The sequence below is a fragment of the Saccopteryx bilineata genome, chromosome 1 (assembly GCF_036850765.1).
Source record: "Saccopteryx bilineata isolate mSacBil1 chromosome 1, mSacBil1_pri_phased_curated, whole genome shotgun sequence".
Taxonomy (NCBI): domain Eukaryota; kingdom Metazoa; phylum Chordata; class Mammalia; order Chiroptera; family Emballonuridae; genus Saccopteryx; species Saccopteryx bilineata.
In genome coordinates, this window is record NC_089490.1 from 162,798,069 (window position 1) to 162,814,359 (window position 16,291).

Genomic DNA, 16,291 nt, shown 5'->3' on the forward strand with positions numbered 1-16,291 from the left:
TATAGTCCCATTTGTTTATCCTGTCTTTTATTTCACTTCCCCGTGGAGATAAATCAGCAAATATATTGCTCCGAGAGATGTCGGAGAGCTTACTGCCTATGTTTTCTTCTAAGATGCTTATGGTTTCACGGCCTACATTCAAGTCTTTTATCCATTTTGAGTTTATTTTTGTGAGTGGTGTAAGCTGGTGATCTAGTTTCATTTTTTTGCAGGTAGCTGTCCAATTTTCCCAACACCATTTGTTAAAGAGGCTGTCTTTACTCCATTGTATTTCCTTACCTCCTTTGTCAAATATCAGTTGTCCATAGAACTGTGGGTTTATTTCTGGGTTCTCTGTTCTGTTCCATTGATCTATATGCCTGTTCTTATGCCAGTACCAGGCTGTTTTGAGTACAATGGCCTTGTAGTGTAACTTGATATCAGGAAGTGTGATACCTCCCACTTTATTCTTCTTTTTTAAGATTGCTGAGGCTATTCGTGTCCTTTTTGGTTCCATATAAATTTTTGGAATATGTGTTCTATATCTTTGAAGTATGTCATTGGTATTTTAATTGGTATTGCATTGAATTTATAAATTGCTTTGGGTAATATAGACATTTTAATGATGTTTATTCTTCCTAACCATGAGCACGGTATATGCTTCCACTTGTTAGTATCTTCCTTGATTTCTTTTATCAATGTTTTGTAATTTTCCGAGTACAAGTCTTTAGTCTCCTTGGTTAAGTTTACTCCTAGGTACTTTATTTTTTTGGTTGTAATTGTGAAGGGGATTGTTTCCTTAATTTCTCTTTCTGACTGTTCATTGTTGGTGTATAAAAATGCTTCTGATTTCTGAGTATTGATTTTATATCCTGCCACTTTGCTGAATTATTTATCAGGTCCAGTAGTTTTTTGACTGAGACTTTAGGGTTTTCTATATACAATATCATATCATCTGCAAATAATGATAGTTTTACTTCTTCTTTTCCAACTTGAATGCCTTTTATTTCTTCTTCTTGTCTAATTGCTGTGGCTAGGACTTCCAGGACTATGTTAAATAAGAGTGGTGAAAGGGGCACCCCTGCCTTGTTCCTGATCTTAAGGGTATTGCTTTTAATTTTTGCCCATTGAGTATGATGTTGGCTGTGGGTTTCTCATAGATGGCTTTTATCATGTTGAGGTATGTTCCCTGTATTCCCACTTTGCTGAGAGTTTTGATCATGAATGGGTGCTGGATTTTTTCAAATGCTTTTTCTGCATCTATTGAAATTATCATATGGTTTTTCTCCTTCTTTTTGTTTATGTGATGAATCACATTGATTGATTTACGAATATTGTACCAGCCTTGCCTCCCCAGAATAAATCCCACTTGATCATGGTGTATGATTTTTTCCATATATTGTTGGATCCGGTTTGCTAATATTTTGTTGAGGATTTTAGCATCTATATTCATCAGGATATGGCCTATAATTTTCTGTCTTTGTGTGGTCTTTGCCTGGTTTTGGAATCAGAATTATGCTAGCCCTCATAAAAGGAGTTTGGAAGTCTTCCTTCCTCTTGAATTTTTTGAAATAGTTTGAGAAGGATAGGAGTTAGTTCTTTGAATATTTGGTAGAATTCCGTTGTGAAGCCATCGGGCCCGGGACTTTTCTTTGTTGGGAGTTTTTTGATAACTGTTTCGATCTCCTTTGGTGTAATTGGTCTGTTTAAGTTTTCTGATTCTTCCAGATTGATTTTGGAAGATTGTACGTTTCAAGGAATTTGTCCATTTCATCTAGGTTGTCTAGTTTTTGGCATACAGTTCTTCATAGTATTTTCTTACAATATTTTGTATTTCTGTTGTGTCAGTTGTTATTTCTCCTCTCTCTTCATTTCTAATTTTATTTATTTGAGTCCTCTCTCTCTTTTTCATGGTGAGTCTACTTAAAGGTGCATCCAATCTTGTTTACCTTTTCAAAGAACCAGCTCCTAGTTTCATTGATCTCTTTATTGTCTTCTTTATCCTCTATGTCATTTATTTCTGCTCTGATCTTTATTATTTCCTTCCTTCTACTAATTTGGGCTTTACTTGCTGTCTTTTCTATATTCTTTTAGATGCAGGGTTAAGTTGTTATTTTGAGCTTTTTCTAGCTCTGAAAGTGTGCCTGTAGTGCTATGAACTTCCCTCTTAGCACTGCTTTCGCTGTGTCCCATAAATTTTGAGTTGTTGTATGCTCATTGTCATTCGTTTCTAGGAATTTCTTTATTTCTGCTGTGATTCATTCTTAAATCCATTCATTATTTAACACCCTGCTATTTAGTTTCCATGGTGGTTTGAGAATTTTTGAGCCTTCTTTCTGCTGTGATTCATTTCTAGTTTCATGCCGTTGTGATCGGAGAAAGTGCTTGATTATGATTTCAGTCTTCTTAAATTTGTTGAGAGCACTTTTTGTGCCCTAACGATGTGTTTCTATCCTAGAGAATGTACCATGAGCACTTGAAAAGAATGTTAGTATTTCTGCTGCTTTAGGTTAGAAAGGTTCTGAAGATATCTATTAAAATCGAAGTTTGATCTAGTTTAGCTGTCATTCCAATAACAGGTCCCTGCTGTTCTTTGTTAATTTTCTTTCTTGAGAATCTATCTAGTGATGTTAGTGGGTATTGAATCCCCTTACTATTATAGTATGCTGTTGATCTCGCCCTTTAAATCCATCAAAAGTCTGTTTAATATTTGGGTGCTCTATATTAGGTGCATAGATATTTATAATAGTTATATCTTCCTGTTGGATTACTCCCATTTATCATTATGTAGTGGCCTTCTTTATCTTCTTACTAATATCCTTTGTTTTAAGTCCAATTTGTCTGATATAAGTATTGCTACCCCAGCTTTTTTTTCATTTCCGTTTGCATGAAACATTTTTTTTCCATCCTTTTACCTTCAATCTGTGTGTGTCTTTTTGTTCAGGTGTGTCTCTTGTAGACAACATATGTATGGGTCCTGTGTTCTTATCCACGCACCTACCCTATGTCTTTTGATTGGATCATTTAATCCATTTACATTTAAGGTTATTATTGATATGTAGTTGTTTATTGCCATTTTCTTCTTTAAAGATGTATTCCTTTTTCTTTTTTTTTTTTTCTGAATTCTTTTCCCACTTTATCTATTTACACCAGGCCCCTTAATATTTCCTGCAGCATTGGTTTGGTTGTAATGAATTCCTTGAGTTGTTCTTTGTCTGGGAAGCTTTTTATTTCTCCTTCAATTTTAAACGATAGCCTTGCTGGATAAAGTAGTCTTGGTTGTAGGTTCTTGTTCTGCATTACTTTGAATATTTCTTGCCATTCCCTTCTGGCCTCAAGTGTTTCTGTTGAGAAGTCAGATGTCATCCTTATGGGGGCTCCTTTGTAGGTGATAACTTTTTTTTCTCTTGCAGCTTTTAATATTTTCTCTTTATTGCTTAGCTTTGGTATTTTAATTATGATGTGTCTTGGTGTAGGTTTCTTTGGGTTTCTCTTTAATGGAGTCTCTGTGCTTCTAGGATTTGTGAGAGTTTCTCTTGCATTAATTTAGGGAATGTTTTCAGCTATGATATGATTGAACAAAGTCTCTATCCCTTGTTCTTTTTTCTTCTTCTTCAGGAACCCCTATGATGTGGATGTTATTTCTCTTCATAGTTGTCACAGAGCTGTCTAAGAGTTTCCTCGACTTTTTGAGTCTTTTTTCTCTTTTCTTCTCTGCCTTCATGCCTTCATTCCAGTTGTCTTCTAACTCGCTGATTCGATCCTCTGCTCGATCTATCCTGTTTTAATTCCTTCCATTGTGGTCTTTATTTCTGATATGGTATTTGTCATCTTCCAACCTGATTCTTTTTTATACTTGCTATTTCTTTATTTAGGTTTTCAAACTCCCCCTCCATTGTTGTTCTAAGATCCCCTAAGCATCCTTACAAATCATTATGTTGAACTCCGCATCTGGAAGTTTGAATTATTTCCATATCACTCAGTTCATCTCTCGAAAGTGTCTCTTGTGGTTTCATTTGGATTGCACTCCTTTGTTTGCTCATCTTCTTCTTCTTCTTTTTTTTTTATTTGTAGAGTTGATTGAGTCTAGGCTTGGTGTTGTCTGCCTCCAGTTTTCAGTTGTGTTATTTTTAGGTCTTCGTGGGTTGGTATCAGCTATTATTTGTAATCCACTTTCGGATTTGGGCAGCTTTGAAGTCTTGATTTGTTTGTTTTCTTAACAGGTGATAGTCTTGTTAACTGATCTCAGCAGGGGGCTTCCTTGAAACTGTATCCAGGAATGCTGTGGGTGTAACCTGAGACGGTGAAGGTCTCTTCCTCCAACTAATCTCACTGGGGGCAGGGTTTTTTCTCTCAGCTTCAGTAGGGGGAGGTGTATCTCAGATCTCCATGGAGACCTGAGTTACTGCCCCTCCTCCCCACTTCTTGTTTTCAGCTGTGTCTTGTTGTGCTGATTGGAGCTGGATAGATGTCCGGAGATCTCTGATCCGGAAGCACTTCAGCTCTGTTTTGTGAAAGGTTCAGTCCCTCCCCCAGCTATGGCCGCCTCCAGCGAATGAGTCAGCTTTTTTATTTTGTTTCTTGCATACCTTAGCCCCTCACAGTCTGTCCCTCTCCCTGTCTTTTCCACTTGGGAGATAAGCTGGTCTTTTCAACCCACCTTGCTCCCTGGTCGCCAGGTAAGTGGCTGTAAGCAGTAGTTTCTGCTCTTTTTCCTCTGTGAAATCCTCTCTGGGCTCTCAGCCTCACCCCCCTCCTTCCCTTCCTGTAAGCAGAGGAGATTCAAGCACTCCTTACCAGGATTATTGTGGCTTCCTCTTTGCTCCTTGGTTTTTGAGAGCTGTTCTTGCAGTTCAGTGTTGGTTTTTCATGCTGATTTTTTCTAAATTGATTTGTATTCCAGTTTGGTGTTGAGAGCTGGGTGTCTGTGCATCCGCCTACTCCGCTGCCATCTTCTCTCTTCAGTGAGAATAAATTTAATAGGAAAGTTGATTATATGGAAGTTTAAAATTCCCAATATGGGCAGACCTGTATTTAGCAAATCGGCTGGGGTAAACCAAAGAAGCAAGTTTAGTTATTTACTACCCTTGAGAGTTTACCCGTGGGACAGAGAGCTTGGTAATGTCTGCCAAGGGATGTATGTCTGGGTCTTTTTATTTCCCTTCCAGGTCAGTAATTCTATTCCTGATCTGCACTTTCCCCTCACTGGAATTTTTTAACTTTCTCTTTGCCTTTCTAATGTACATCATGGTGTCTATAGTTAGTAATAGTTTACTGCATACTTGAAAGTTACTAAGAGAGTACATCTAAAAAGTTCTCATCACAAGGAGAAAAACTTGTAGCTGTGTACCATAACAGATAACTAAACTTACTATGATGATCATTTCACAATATATACAAATATTAGATCATATGAAGTTAAAAAGAGATCTACTACCTATTGTTTGTTTGTTTATTTATTTAGTGAGAGAGACAGACAGAAAGGGAGAGAGATGAGAAGCATCAACTCGTAGCTGTGGCACTTTAGTTGTTTATTGATTGCTTTCTCGTATGTGTTTTGACCAGGGGGATCCAGCCAAGCCAGTGACTCCTTGCTCAAGCCAGAAGCCTTGGACTCAACTCAAAAATCTTAGGCTTCAAGCCAGTGACCTTTGGGCTCAAGTCAGCGACCATGAGGTCATGTCTATGATCTCATGCTGAAGCCAGTGATGCTATGCTCAAGCTGGTGAGCCATGCTCAAGCCAGATAAACCTGCGCTCAAGCTGGAGACCTCCGGATTTTGAACCTGGGTCTTCAGAGTCCCAGGGTGATGCTCTATCTGTGCTGCTGCCTGGTCAAGCGAGATTTACTACATATTGTTAAAAATGCAAGTATAAGAAGAAGAAAGAAGAATAAGGAAGAGGAGAAGAAAGAAGAGAAGGAGGAAGTAGAAGAGAAAAAGGAAGAAGAAAAATAGAAGTCATCTTCTGGTTGTTTCCAAAGTAACTTTATATCCTCAGGACCTAACAAGGTAAATGGCATATAGCAGAGCCCTCTAGGCCAGGGGTCTCAAACTCAACTCAGCATGTGGGCCGCAGAGCAAGATCACAGCTGTTCGGTGGGCCGCACTAGGTCTACAAAAGGCAACTGTTATGCAACACTTTTCTCACTGCAGTTGAAAACAAAAAAAAATCAGTACAACAAGCACAATCGTACATGCAGTTTACTCAGTGTCACAAAACGACCAGAAACTGTAGTTCACATCACAACTGCTGTTAACTAAGCTAATATCTAGCTAGGATGCTAGAGAAATGAAAAATACAAGTAGGCCCCTAGGCTTACTTAATTTTATCCAAAATATTTTGAACTTCGTGGATTAGTCTGCGGGCCGCACAAAATTGTTCGGCGGGCCGCATGCGGCCCGCGGGCCGCGAGTTTGAGACCCCTGCTCTAGGCTGTGAACTTCCGGAAAAAAATTATTTGTATTATATTATCCTTAAGTTAGAGATAATGTCTGGTTCTCAATTAATATTCAACACATTAATTGAGAGAGAGAGAGAGAGAGAATGAAGTTTGGAAAGTCTTGTTTCTAGAAGGGAAAAATAAAGCAAAGACAGATTTTATTTGGAATGCCAAATGAAGCAGAAAATGTTACAAATATGTGGGGCACAAATCTATATTGTTATGAATAAATGATTGGCTAAACAAAAAAAAAATAGGGCGAGGAGACAAATCTTCCTTACAGAAATATTGCAAAAACTATATGTAAATACTCCTCTTCCCTGAGTATAAGTTGTAATTCATTGCTCACTTACAAATAATAAAATATGGAAACAAGAAAAATAGTAACACTACAGCAAAGAAATCTAGCAAGAGTTCCCTGTACCAAGTGATCAATATTAGCATCACCAGTGATATCGTATTGATTTCTTGATCTCCTGACATGATATGATAAAAATATACTTCATATCTGTGACACTCTTTTCAAAAATCCATGACTCTGTTCTAATATGAGAAAAACATCAGACAAACAAAAATTCTATAAAATAATTGACCAGTACTTCTCAAAACTGTCAAAGCCATAACAAACAAACAAACAAACAAACAAAGACTAAGAAACTGTCACACATGGCTTGACTAAATGCAATGTGGTATCCTAGACTAGATCATAGAATAGAAACATAGGGAAATCAAAATAAAAACTAGAATTTACTTAATAGTAATGTAGTTTTACTATAATGCAGAGAGTTCCTGTATGCCTTTATAGTGAAATTAATAAAAATCCTCCAAATATGTTCAAGTCCTAGACTCAGTAGCTATGAATGGAGCCTTATTTGGAAATAAAGTCCTTGCAGATATAATTAAGTTTAGATTCTCGAGAAGAGATGCAAAATACTTTGCAAATCTCTGCAATGTAGCAGTGGTTTCTTAGTTTTGACAAATGTATCATAGTATGGTAAGATGCAGATATAGAGACAACATGGTAAGGGGTTGCATTGGCTTTTTAGGGTTGCCACAAAACTGTTATCACAAACTTAAAGCAGAAGTTTATTCTCTCAAAGTTCTGGAAGCCAGAAATCTGAACTCAAGATGTCATTGGGGCTGGCTCCTTCTGGAGACTCTGAAGAAGTTTCCCTTGCATGGTCTGTCCTAGCTTCCAGTGGTTTGTAGCCATCTTTAGCATACTGTATCTTGGTTTGTAGCTTGCCCTTCGATCTCACATAGCCTCTTTCTCTGTCTCTTTTAAGGACACTAGTCAATGGATTTAAGGCTCACCCTACACTCAAGATCATCTCTTCTCAAGAACTTTAACTTCATTATATCTGCAAAGACTCTATTTCCAAATAAGGCTCAGTTCATATCTCTTGAGTCTAGGTCTTGCATATATTTTGGGAGCTTCTATTCATCCCACTGCAAGGGCATACAAGAACTCTCTGCATAATCTTATAACAACAACAAAACCATACAAAAACAAAAATGCAACAACAATGAGAAAGCACTACACACTTATTATTATGACTAAAATCCCCAGAATTATTACTACCACTTTCTATGGAGGATGTAGAACAATAAGAACTCTCATTCAAGGTGGAAGAGAGTATGAGGGGATAAATAGTGATGGATGGAAACTTGATTCAGGGGGTTGGACATCCAGTACAGTGTACAGATGATGTGTTATAGAATTGTATATCTGCAACCTGTATATTTTAGGTCACCCCAATAAATTCAATTAAAAGGAAAAAAATTTCATTCATTGCTGGTATAAATACAAAGTACTGCAGCTATTTTCAAAGACAGTCTGGTAGTTTCTTATGAAGCAAAATATAGTCTTTCTATATGATCCAGTGAGCATGCTATAGGTATTTAGATAATTGAATTGAAAACCATGTCTACACAAAATTACATAAAAATATTTGAATTTTCTTTTTTTTTTTGTATTTTTCTGAAGCTAGAAACGGGGAGAGACAGTCAGACAGACTCCTGCATGTGCCCCACCAGGATCCACCCAGCACGCCCACCAGGGGGTGACGCTCTGCCCACCAGGGGGCGATGCTCTGCCCCTCCGGGGCGTCGCTCTATTGCGACCAGAGCCACTCCAGCGCCTGGGGCAGAGGCCAAGGAGCCATCCCCAGCGCCCAGGCCATCTTTGCTCCAATGGATCCTCGGCTGCAGGAAGGGAAGAGAGAGACAGAGAGGAAGGAGAGGGGGAGGGGTGGAGAAGCAGATGGGCGCTTCTCCTGTGTGCCCTGGCCGGGAATCGAACCTGGGACTTTTGCACGCCAGGCCGACGCTCTACCACTGAGCCAACCGGCTAGGGCTTGAATTTTCTTTAGTAATAATCTCTAAACCTGGAGGCAACAACGATGTTTTCAGTAGGTGAGTACTTAACCTGTGGCATATTCACACAATGCAACATTTTCTTCAGTGATAAAAGGAATAAATTGTTAATCTATACATATAAATAGAAAAATCTGAAATGCACAATGCAAACAGAGAGGCCAGTCTGAAAGGCTATGAACTATATGGTTTTATTTATATGATATTTTTGGAAAAGTTAAAACTTCAAAAATGGAAATTGTTCAAAGATGGAACATGAGAATCTTGGTTGCCAGGGTATGAGGAGAGTGGAGATGATAAATAGGTATAGCATAGTTGATTTTTTGTATTGAAAAGCTATTCTGTATGGTACTGTAATAATATATATGTGACACTATGTATTTGTCACCACCCAGGGAACTCCACAACACAAAGAATAAACCTCAATGTATAAGAATTTTTAAAAATCTAGAAAGTTATTGCGTTGGATCAAGAGTGGCCCAATCTAGGATGGAATACTGAGTGTTACAAAAAAACGAAGTCTGTTACACGTGTATGACAAACCTCCCTGAAGGAGGTAGAGACGAGTGATGACTTAAGAAACTTTGAAAATAAAGGGAAACTATAAGACTCAAAACTCTACATAGTCAAGTTGTTTCTCACAGGATACAAATGTGAATCCTGAAACTACTGTGCACATGTACTGGCATGAAACAACGAAGCTTATGAACGGTGAATGTTGGTATCAAGACAAATGTTGGAGTGGTAGCTTAGAGAGAAGCAAGGGACGAATAAGAACGACCTATGTGATACTGGGCTAGATGGGAGACGTCAGCGTAACTCATTTGTATCTTAATGTAGATGCAAATATATATTTATATATATATACACACACACATACACACACACATACACTCACACAGTACATACAAAGTGAGATTGAACAAAAAAGTAAATAAAGACAATGTTGAGAGCAAGAAACCTCAGTACTGCATTGGTCGAGGTTAGAGAGTACAGATAAACAAGAGGTAAAAACAAAAATGATCTGTGTGGTAGTAAAATAGAATGAGATACATTGGCACAAACTCATTTGTAAATTAATGTAAAGTAAGTTAATATATTAATATATGTATAATGTATATAGATACATTATGTATGCATGTACATGAACCCAATTCCTGTATCTTGGTTTCTAATGCTACTCTCCATGGAAATAAATTAGGGTTTCTTGAAGAAATGACTAATTCTAGGGCTGAGACAAGTACTATACAAAATAAACTTGGAACATCTTTTAATGCCAGATAGTAAAGAAGTGCTTAAAAAAAAAGGAAAAGAAAAAAAATTTCGGTCTTATGTCAAAGAAACACAGCAACAAACTGAAAGAAATTTCAGCAGCAAAACCCAGAAAAACTTGAGTGACAAAGTGTAGAATATAATACTAAATGTCCATGAGTTTATACTGATATGAATAAATCATTGAAGAAATAAACGGTGAGTAGAGACCAGTGGTGGGATTCAAATAATTTAACAACCAGTTCTCTGCCTTAATGACTGGTTTAAGTATAAAAAAAGATATACTGAAAAAGTTTATTATTTCATGCATTTAAAACTTAAATAAGAATAATCAAAGAGGCACACAAAAGTAGATTATGTTATGAGTTTTAAAATATTAATGAAAAAGTATTAAATAATACCTGACAAGAAAAATAAAACTTTTATTTAAGATATTTCCATATTGCTTCTTGATTGACGTCCTCACTTGCAATTTTTTTTTCACCTATGTACAGAATGAACATTACTATGGGCAGTTAGAATATGCTGTTACACAAATGAACATTAAAAAAGAGTAAAGAGTGTAAATTTGTGATTTCCACATTGGGTGGCTGCCCAGGTGCCCACCTTAGAGAGAACCCTGATTACAAGTGCCATTTTAACAACCAGTTCACCAAACTCAGCAAAAAATTAGGTACCAGTTTTGCCGAACCTTTGTGAACTGGCTGAATCCCACTACTGGTAGAAATCAATCTCTTATGCAGAAGAATTCTAAATAATTTATGTAAATATTCTTCTCTCAAAGAATTAGAACATATGGCCTTACTCCAGAGCTGTGGGTTACTCATAGTGTCAAAGAGTACACTATAGAAGTAGAGAGAAGGGAAGTAACATTACATGTATTGTATAAACCAGACAAAGGCTAGCTTAGCCAGGTGATCAAAGGTTAAATCATCACTAATAAGTCATGTTTATTGCATGGACCCTTGATAATGTGATGAAAATGACAGTTTAAGGGGACCCCTGTTGTGTTGATGGCCGCTGATCCCAGCACCCTGGACTGAGCAGGGAAGTGGCTAATGACATCCCAGGTTTTGTATGAGAAGTTGAGTGAAAATCTGAAATACTATCAATCACATCTTTATAGTACAGAGGTGCCACCTGATGACATAAGAGTTCATTATAAACACGGCCTTCCTTTGACACTTACTTTACCATCCAGAAAGAAAGTGCTGCCAATTTGTAGTCAAACCCAATGTTATCAACAGTTGGTTCATTATTCCAGGACCTATGAAATGAAGACAAAGGTGTCAAAACTGCAGCCATTTTTACAGCAGCTGGCAGTGAGATTGCAGCTTTATCACTGATGGCAATTGTGCTAGTGAATAATTTTAAATTTCTTGTTAATAAAATATGATGTTCAGTGCCCCAAGAAAGAATAACTGAGTAGTGAGTACATTCCTTAGATGGAAACCATAAAATCCTTGGCTCACAGACTTTTTAAAACCTTGAATGTGGAAGAGTTTCAGAAAATGAGAAAGTTCCACTGAAGAAAATTGACCACTGGAAGGGACAGCTGCAGCCCCTGGAACAGATGAAAACCAGAACTGAAGCTCTCTTAGAAACCCAAACCGGTGGACTCCTGTGGGCTGGATTAGTGCTGCTGTTCATTTAGGGAAAGGTATTGACCTGGCTCACTTGGTGCGTGTACTCCTGGGATATCAGGGAACCAGTTACATACTTCATCACACTGGCAAATTCCACGGTCTTTTTTTGCAACTTTATAGTTACTCGACAGGATTATACTTACTCAGCTATGAAGAGTAGGCAATTTCTTCAATTCTTTCGTAAGAGATCAAAGCAGCAGCACTTTGACATGGCACAAGTTATAAGAAGACCTTGCTAAGGTTAAAGTATCCCTGAACTGCATACACCAGATCTTTTTTTTTTTTTTTTTTTTTGTATTTTTCTGAAGCTGGAAACGGGGAGAGACAGTCAGACAGACTCCCGCATGCGCCCGACCAGGATCCACCCGGCACGACCACCTGGACTACGCTCTGCCCACCAGGGGGCGATGCTCTGCCCCTCCGGGGCGTCGCTCTGCCACGACCAGAGCCACTCTAGCGCCTGGGGCAGAGGCCAAGGAGCCATCCCCAGCGCCCGGGCCATCTTTGCTCCAATGGAGCCTTGGCTGCGGGAGGGGAAGGGAGAGACAGAGAGGAAGGAGGGGTGGGGGAGGAGAAGCAAATGGGCGCTTCTCCTATGTGCCCTGGCCAGGAATCCAACCCGAGTCCCCCGCACACCAGGCCGACGCTCTACTGCTGAGCCAACCCGCCAGGGCCGCATACATCCCTCTTGCTGTTTGCCCGTGCAAGTGGAGGAACTTAATGGAGATAATTAATCTTATGATTTTATCTTATTTTCCCATTATATGTTTATTTTGCAACTTAGAAACTAGAACTTTCTGAGTCCCATAGTTCATTGTCCCATAGATTGCTTCAATTTGTTTCATTAATGAAAAATAAAAATGCTTGCAAAACACGGGTAAAAACAAAAGTGACAGTTTGTCTCTGTGATCCTCCTCCCTGAAACCCATCACCCTAGTTGAACTGTGAAAAAAACAATATCAGAAAAACCCAAACTGAGGGACTTTCTATAAACTATAAGAAAACACACCTCAAAAATGTCAAGGTTATCAAAAACAAGGAAGAAAGAGTAACAATCAAGAGGAGTCTAAGAAGATATGACAACTAAATGCAACATGGTAGTCCATATTGGAAGCTGCAACAGGGGAAAAAATTCAGGTAAAATGAAAAAATCTAATATATATACACACACATATATATATATATATATGGACTTTGCTTTTTCCAAGCTGGTGCTCATCAAGGAGAACGCCATGTTCAGTCCGACAGCCATGATCGTGAAGCTCAAAGAGAAGCCAAATGAGTTCGAGTCGGGCATCTCCCAGGCTCTGCGGGAACTGGAGATAAAGTCGGCCCTCCAGGCCCAATTTCAGGAGCTGAAAACATCACAGCAGCCAAGGAAAATGAAGTTGGCCGCGGTTAGAAAGCTATTAAAATCTTTGTTCTGGTTCCTCAACTGAAAGTCTTTCCGGAAGATCCAGGTCGGGCTGGTACGTGAATAGGAGAAAACGTTCAGTGGGAAGCACGCTGTCTTGGTCTCTCAGAGGAGAATTCTGCCTAAGCCAACTCAAGAAAGCCGAGCAGAGGATAAGCAAAAGTGTCCCAGAGCCGCACTCTGACAGCCGTGCATGATGCGACCCGGGAAGACTTGGTTTCCTCAGGTGAAAGTGTGGGCATGCGAATCCGCACGGAACCGGACGGCAGCCTGCTCATAAAAGTCCATTTGACTCAAGCCAAGCAGAGCAACGTGGAGGACAGGGTTGAAATTTCTCTGGTGTCTCTAAGAAGCTTCTCGCAAGAATGTTAAGTTGAAATTCTCAGAGTATCAGTTGGAAAAAAAATAAATTAAAATAAAAAATATGGACTTTAGTTAATAATAGTGTATGAGTATTGTTTTATTTGTTGTAACAAATGTACCAGGGTTATGTAAACTATAAACAATAGGAGAAACTTGGTGTGAGATTTGGTTTTCAGGAACTGTAAGCTATCTTTGCAATATTTCTTTAAATTTATTTTTAAATAAAATTTAAATAAATAAATAAATAAATAATTACCTGATCTCTTTAGCATAGAAGTAAGGAGTCAGACCACAATTTCACTTATAATTTTTGCTCTTAGGACTGCTTCAGGGGGAAAACTGACAACCTTGAGTTATAGCTTAGTACTATGTATGTTCAGAAATGGCATTGGATTTTAATCTCTCCTTTTTTATAATAACCTTGTAGGATTTTTTTTCTGTAGGTTTTTTTTTTACTCTCTTTGTATGATTATTTTAAAGTTACTTACAATAGTTTTACAATAGTTTTATTATGCTCTTTGAAATTATAGCTATTATATTTGGTATAGAATTCTAGAATTAAAGAGAAATAATGAAAGTCATAAGGTTAATGCTTGTGAAAACAATAAAATTTTATTAAGGAAGTTATTAAATCATACACCAATATTACATTATTAAAGAAAATGCATGCACCTTTTTATAGACACTGACAAAAACTAAAATAAGAATTCACAACTTTTAAAGTAATATTATTAGTATAATGAATGAATGAAAAAATTTAGATTAATATACTGTTTAAGAAGCCCTAATTTGAGGTAAGCATATTCATAAGTCAAATAGTAAGAAAAAATTATTAAATTCTCTATTTCACATGCTTGATTGTAATTATTTTTAATACTCAACCTTCCATTTCATTATAATTTTTCTGATAAAATTCCCTTATATTGCTAAGTCATCTGATTGTTAATCACACTGACTGATGGTACAAAGAATGTATTCTGTTAATATTACTGAATTTAGAGCAAATAGGATTTGTTAATTGCTAGAGTACTATATATATAATGGTTAGTTTCCTATATTTAAATAAAACAAAGATGCTCTTAAAATCATTAGAAAAATTACATTTATAAAGAACTCCTTTCTTGAGTTAATCTTTATTTTATTTCAAAATACCAGTGCTATTAATTAATGAGCTTCAAATCCTGCTAACTGAAAGAGGCATTTGTTTTTAATATCCAAAATTACTCCCCTTTGCACACTCTACTGCAATTCCAATTATATGTCTAAATTTAGATTCACTTTCACTCTATAAAAAAATTTTCCTTATTGACTTTATTATTTTTTTCTTAGTTCTTCTATATGTTTCTTAAAAACATATCTTCTTGTCTTAACAGGCTGATTGTGGCAGCTTGTCACCTTCTCCTGTCAGGTCCCTGGGCTGTTGGTACTGCCTCTAGAATCATGGTCAAGTGGGGTTTGAGCCGTGTCATGTGGTTGCCGTACGTCCATGATTGGTGGCCCTATTCCCAGGGAACTGGGCATGTATAGGTCCTGTCTGGTTCCTGGTTGAAGAGTACTGCCTCCAGGATATTGGTCAGTAGAGCTGGCACTGGGAAAAGGTCCATTTCATGGTCCACAGTTAGTTGGGTTTGCAAATGTTGATCCTGTTAGCAGGTGTCAGATGGGTATAGCTTCTGCCTGTCTCTAGGAATCTTCCCATGGCATTACTGGATGGGTACTTGAGTGGGTAAGACTTCTCTCATACTGAGAGGGCTGAGAGGGCTTGCAGCTAAGTTACAGAGTACTCCCTATTCACAGACCAACAGAGGTTGTCAAATATGCCACCAGGGGCACTGATGTGTATTGTCTCCTAATAGGTCCCTGGGGCAGCAGGGTTGCTTTTAGACCACAGCTGAGAGGGACCATAACTGACAGGGGCTACATTTAGGTTACAGGACCTCTTCAAGAGCCTAAGCTGAACCAAGGTTAGTGAGTTTGGCTCAGGGAGCGTTTCTTGGTAAGCATCATGCTTCTGGGCCGTAGCTGGGAGGGTAACAGGGCCACTGAAGATCTGCAGTCTTACACGGGTTTTCAGGTTTGCCTTAAGGAGCATGAACAGGTATGTCTGTGATTCTCTGAGGAGAAGAACCAGGTTTACAGAGTCTCTTCAAGATCCACAGTTGAGCTGAGGTCTGCAAGTCATTCTCCTGAGAGCATGGACAAGCCTGATTCCTAGAAGGTTTCTGGAAAAGCAGGACTACTACCAGACCACCACTAGGGGGGTTCGGAGGCAAGTTACAGGGCTGCTTCAAGATCCGCAGTTAGAATGGAGTCTACAGGCCAGCTTCCAGGGGGCACAGACAGGTTGACTCCTCTCTGGTCCCTTGGAGAACGGTGCTGGTGTCAGGACCAAGGCCAAGCTGAGCTATATCCCAATCCACAAGGGGACAGGGCTATTTATGAATTTGTAGCTGGGATCACTGTTCATGAGGCTGCCATGTAGGCACAGAAATGTTCTCAAAATATTCCTTCTTGGTCTTGGGACTCCACTGGGGTTTTGCTAGTTCCTATCTGGATTCTTTTGTAGGAATAAAGACAATTTTGTCTGTGGATAACTGACTAATTATTGTTGCAGTGATGGATATAAACAGGGGATCTCCTATTTTACCATCTTTGTTGACCTATAAAAACTTCTGAAGGATGGGAAGAATTTCAAAAGATAAGGAAAGTCATTCTAAGTGAATAAAATATTGTATAACGCTAGGATTTTAGGAAACACATTGCTCACATAGTAACAGATTGAAGGGCTATTCAAACACAT

The 16,291-nt window shown here is 38.3% G+C and overlaps 2 pseudogenes; both read left to right on the forward strand.

Annotated features, from left to right (window-relative positions):
* The first annotated feature begins 11,126 nt into the window (after positions 1-11,126).
* Positions 11,127-12,448, forward strand: LOC136320233 (calcium uniporter regulatory subunit MCUb, mitochondrial-like; annotated as a pseudogene).
* Positions 12,449-12,946: 498 nt separating this feature from the next.
* LOC136319414 (small ribosomal subunit protein eS7-like) lies at positions 12,947-13,537 on the forward strand (annotated as a pseudogene).
* Positions 13,538-16,291: the final 2,754 nt, after the last annotated feature.